Below are 6,000 nucleotides of genomic sequence, written 5' to 3'. Positions count from 1 at the left end.
CATGCACTTTTCGCGGAGCGCTGATAGATGGCGATGTTAACTCAATTTCTCCCAATTTCGTATAGTGACGGTTTGATTATGAACGTGCGATATGCTAGTGCTACTTACAGTGGATTCACCATAATAGTCCAGCGGCGACGTAGTTCGTACTACCGACAAATCCGGAATCCGGACACCGACACTATTCTTTAATTGTGATGCATTCAATACTACCTAAATATAACCTGGATGCGGGCATTGCGGGCAGCGCAGGACCGTTCTTTGTGGAAATCCTTGGGGGAGACCTCTGTCCAGCAGTGGATGTCATTTGGCTTAAACGAATTCAATACTAAACCTCACTAGAGATCGTTTCATCCACGAAGACGCGCCCCACCTATTTTTGGTCGAGGGAAGCGCGGGGTGCGGGGAGTTTGATCCGCGCAATCCGAGCGTCATTATTATAGTAGTGCGTGTGCACTCTTAGATAATTTAGCGTGTACCGATAACACTCAGACATTAGCGGAAGAATGGTGAGGCGTGTCTTCGTGGATGAAACGAATAATAAAATTATTATTATTTCGTGGCTGACTGTACACATTCGCCAATTAAAACAGCGGTCGAGGCAACATTTTCGTCGCAATTAACACCCGTCGGTGCATCGAGCGTGGGCCGTCATCGGATTACGGGCGCCCTGTACAGCCAACTGCGTGTGAGTGTACACTTTTGACGGCCGTTGACACGTGTAAGTAAATAAGCTGACTGTACGTGCGATTGCGTCATAATTTAAAACATGATTGGTTAAATGGTTTAACCTTAGGTCATCGATATTAGTAAAGGTGATCGACCACTTTCTATGATTGTGCAGCTACTTTTTTTGAAGACTGTTGAAGTTGATTTTGGACTTTTATTAAGGTAGGTATCACAACTATTTATGAAGGCTTTAGATAAGATTGATTATTTTTACGAAAACTAGGTTCGGCTCCAATACAAAAACTATTAGTACTAGACGTTAAATAATAACCGCAAGTGGCAACAAGATTTTGGGAGATTCGTATTTGTAAGGCCCTGCCCATTGCCAGAACCTATTGGGCAGAACTGACGGCCGATGGGGCAGCAAGGTTCTGGAATGGAGGCCGCGTACCGGAAAACGTAGCGTGGGACGTCCACCTATAAGGTGGACCGACGACATCGTAAAGGTAGCAGGGAAGCGCTGGACGCAGGCCGCTACCAATCGATCAACGTGGAAATCATTGGGGGAGGCCTATGTTCAGCAGTGGACTTCCTATGGCTGAAATGATGATGATGATGATGATGTATTTGTAAGGATATAATATGCCTTCATTTGTTTATTGTCAATAAGATATTAGATACTTCGCTCTGCAATTAATACACCATGCTTACCGTGACGTTCGAGCAATACTGATGTAATAATATTGAATACATACCAGCTCCATGCCTGAAGAGTTCAAAATACAATCGAAGGCTTACCTGAAAAATAAGAAAATATTCCGTCACTCATATTATCTTATATATACAGGGTGTTTNATTAACTGCTTATATACTAATAAGATGTGCGTCAGTCGTGACGCGCGACCTACTGTGTTTTGTCTAATAAACAAATGCAGTGTACGCTGACGCTACAATAATAATAATAAATAACTTTATTCTCACCATAGTCAATGACAGATAATACCTCAAATAACGGCTCCAATCTCTAATAAGAAGCGCTGGGGATTCTTTAGACCTTGAAGTTCAATTTTGGGTTCAAAAGTGTAACATTTTTTATCCGACTACACCAGAAGGAGGGTTATATTTTTAGTGTTGTACCTATGATTTGTTTTGTCTTGTAGGTTAGTTTCCGAGAATCAAGTACACACGGCCACACTGTTAACTATCCATTTCCGTTTTTGCTCTCGCTCTCATCAAAAGGTGATTCTTTGCGATAGAACGAGATGACATGACTGGCAATGGGCAGTTAACACTGTTGCCGATAGTACCTAAGTAAAATAAAATAATTTTGTTTTTCTCTTCAATCAGAATAGCACACGCAATTAAGCAAGCTTTACCTGGACAGGCGTCGGATTAGCAGACAAACGCGGCAGTGGCCGGACACTTACATTACATGCACTTAACACTCCTAATCTCAGCCCACGCTCGGATACATTAGTAAACATTTCGTATAGTGTAAACCCTCCGACTACATTACATTAACTATTGTAAACAAGTTTCATGGAATAAAATGTCTATATATTTTTACCAAGATTTGGACTTGCAAACGTATGAAATAGTACCTACTTCTAATGTTTATTTTCTTTTGCGCCTTATGAGCGTTTCAGACACAAGTGCTAAGAAGAGAATAATGTCAATCTGCTGTGGTAGCATTTTTATTATACTAGCTCACCAAAAACACAATCGATTAACTGAAAAGAAAAAAAGTAATTATTTTAGGCCTGATTCGACCAAACAATTATCCGAAAATAATTACTGGTAGGAACTGGCACATTGACAGTTTCAGTATGGGAAATATGTCAAAATGACAAGTTTATTCTGAGATTAATATTTACTCTTGTTTGGTCCAATCCACACTTAGGTAGTCGATTACTTTAGCCGCCTGAATAATAGCTATATGGTAGAGACTGCATCTTTGCAAGAAATCCATTTAACTGGAGGATTTTTTGCAATAAACTGTAGATAAATAATGAAAACTGAAATATCTGAAACACTAAGCCTCAGTCCGAGCGATGTCAGCAGATGGAGCGTGGCCAGGGCTGCACTACGGCATCTTTGACAATTTAAGACGGCTAAATCCGGGGCGTATTGAAAGACTTCGTTTACTAAGCAGTATACAACTTTCCTTTTCAGCTTTCTCAGAAGAAGTTTTAAACAAATGTTGGCGCGGCATGATTTGAAATAGCTAGGTTTACTGTACAGTAGATATTGCCATTCAACCTCTTTGTTTATTGAAAGCTCCGTGAAAATTATCCTGAAAATTATCTTGTAAGCAAGGCCCGCCAGTCAAAAGTATTTGTAACGCAGTGAGTTTGGTGAATCTTGCAAGCCAAGTGACGAGCGGAGTTATTTATCACTGCGATAATTGTTGTTGTTTTTTTTTCTATTATTTGCCTAGTCCACGTATTAAATAATAGAACTATCCTCACTGTCAGCCCTGTGAAACGTAACGTAATATCTTGCGGGCCGAGTGCCGAACGGCGAGCGAGCCGTAATCACCTGTCACTGCGAGCTTGCTCGGTTCCTGGCGGAAGGAATGGCCTGTTAACAGCCCGGTGCATTTGATGAATCAACGTGTTGTCCCAGCGCTTGTGGCTACTGGAACTCACTATTGATAAATGTTTCAAGAATGGAACAGTCTGACTTGTACGCTTTGAAAATTGTATGCGAAATATCTGCTCTTATATTTGGGTTTTCCAGCACTTTCAGGCTCTCACATATTGTTTAACCAATCTAAATCAAACCCATGCGGCTTATACTACGTCTTATAGAAATTAATTCGCCCCAAATCCAATTTAAAGTAACCCGAGCGACTATTTCAGACCCAAGATAATGTGGGCTTTGTTTTTGCCTAGGACTGTCTGTAGATTGATTTGGTGAATCTTTAAATGCAAGTTAATTAGCTAGCTAGTACTAAAATTTCGAGTTTGGCCCAACGACATGCTGGTGGTACACCATCAGGATTATAATTCTTAGAATGTTAAGCAATTATAAATAAACTATTCTATTCTATTCTATAATTCTCAGTTGGGACCGGGAACAGGCCATTGCAGCCTGAATTTAAAGCATAGGCTTTAAATTCAGTAAAGCTAAAAAAATAGTATAAAAATAGTATAGCTAGTAAAATGTAAAGCTTCTCAATTAGCATTGTTGTGGATAGCCACAACAATGCTAATTGAGAAGCTTTACATTTTCATCATAACTTTTTAATATCTTAAAATAACTTATAGTCAAAATTATAAGCTCATGAACAAATTCAGTAAATATTAACTGTTAACGTAATACTTGTTCATAAATAAGTTTCAAATTACTCAACAAACATAATTTTCCCTAGGAGCGTTTCAGCATAGTGGCAACCGACAAAAGTATTATTTATAATCAACAATATTAAAACATATTGGCTTTTGAATAAGAACTAGGTACTATATAGCTACTCTGTGTGTTCTGAGCCATAGTTTCAGTCCCGATCGTTCAAATACCCGCCTACAAAGGGGTCAATAGAGCGTGCGAGCGGGGCATGCCTTGTGTTTTAAAATGACGGCAAAGGTATTAAATTCATTCAAGTCATTATGACACAGTTTTGATATTTTTTTGTATAATTTTTTAATATTCTGCCCGCATCTAGAGCATAGTCTAGGGGACTTTGTGTTTTAGCAGGAAGAGGCTCTATCTACACTCTGTAGAATATAAAACTTCGAAGTCTGCAAACGAGACACTATAATAAAACAATGTACAAATACGACATAGGGTTAATTGGACTGCTTAGGTCCGGTTCTAACTTCATGTCTTGGGCACCGACAGCAGTAACTGTAGCATCACCTATTTTCTACCTACACAGATAATTCCGCCGCAAAAGAAAGGAGTTCCATTGTCCATCTATACAATGTCCAAATGAAAATTAGGGTGACCGAACTGAACTAAAGAGAAAACTGCTATATCAAACAGTTCATACCTTTAGGTACTGTAAAATAAGCTTCCTTCAATCGATAATATAATTAATAATCGTGTATTTCTGGATTAACGGCTTAACAGTACGTCTACAAAAGCATCTCCCAATCGGCCTATTTGAGTGTACTGAACACACACTGTGTTTGTTTGTGTACAGCCGGCCAATAGAGGTCATAATTTCAGTTAGAACTCCTCTGTGAGATAGAATGCAGATTAAAGCCTCCGACATTTCAAGGTTTAGATCAAAGAACTGCAATGATAATTTTTTTAGAATATGCCAGCCAATGCGAGTGTTACCTACTACTTATTAACACAAATAACTTAGAAAACAAACGTAAAATAGGTTGGCACCTAATCACGTATTCGCCTGCATATTTTCTGTTTTTTTTTTCAGGATTTAGTTATCACATTGAAAAAAAAACTTGATACGGACACGGACTGAGGACGGACTTGGTAAAAGTTATTTGCTTATTTCTTTTTATTCATTTTTACGAAAGAAATCTTTCTAATTAACTCAAACACCGTCCTAACAACCCAAAATATCCTAGGCAGGGCACACAACAAACAAGTGGCAGGTAGGTATTCGGTATCCGCAATAGGTTAATGAAATACCTACCGAGGCAATCAAAGCCGACCATCTCATTATCACGAAGCGATGCCGTTCGCAGTCAGCCTGATATTGTGTGGATTTAGGCATTTACGGTATTAGGCGGTCACACGCAGTGTGTTGGGACAATATAATACTGAAAGGAAAGGTAAGCAAACTGAATTGGCAGAATTCAGATACGCTGTACAACCAATGACCAATGGGGTTAATTAACGCATGTTGTAGAGTGGAGATACGCCATTAGAACCTTTAACAAATTATGATAAAAACACGTGTTGGTGACAAGAGAGGGCTACAGAAAAAAGGAGCTTGGATCTTCAGATGAGACTTCAATTTCAGAAAATTCGTTCAATCAAATTAGATCTAGGGAAATTCACATTTCATTTAAAATACCTACTTCCTAAATTAACTACATAAATGTGTTGTAACTTTCAATAAAAAAATTAAAGTGTCTTTGTTTAGCGTGTGCTTTAAAAACCTTCTGTGACAAATCGAAATCAAAACTAAAAAGCCGCAGGCAGGGTTAATTATTATAAATGAAAACATCACACTTAACCAACCGCAAATAAACTGTTTAACGTGTTTTACCTCCGAAACATAACCGTAAAGTTCCGTAATAATTGCAGCAGTCATTTAACCGCCAAATTTTCAGCATGCCGTAAACAAAATGGAGGCAAAAACATGGGGAATGACATTACCTGGGCACGGCTGGGCGGGGTGAATCACGACTCCTCGCT

Source organism: Ostrinia furnacalis, unplaced genomic scaffold (genome assembly GCF_004193835.3).
Source record: "Ostrinia furnacalis isolate ACB-3 unplaced genomic scaffold, ASM419383v2 OfSCF7285, whole genome shotgun sequence".
Lineage (NCBI taxonomy): Eukaryota > Metazoa > Arthropoda > Insecta > Lepidoptera > Crambidae > Ostrinia > Ostrinia furnacalis.
The sequence above is the reverse complement of the archived record's forward strand: the minus strand, read 5'-3'. Positions refer to the sequence as shown.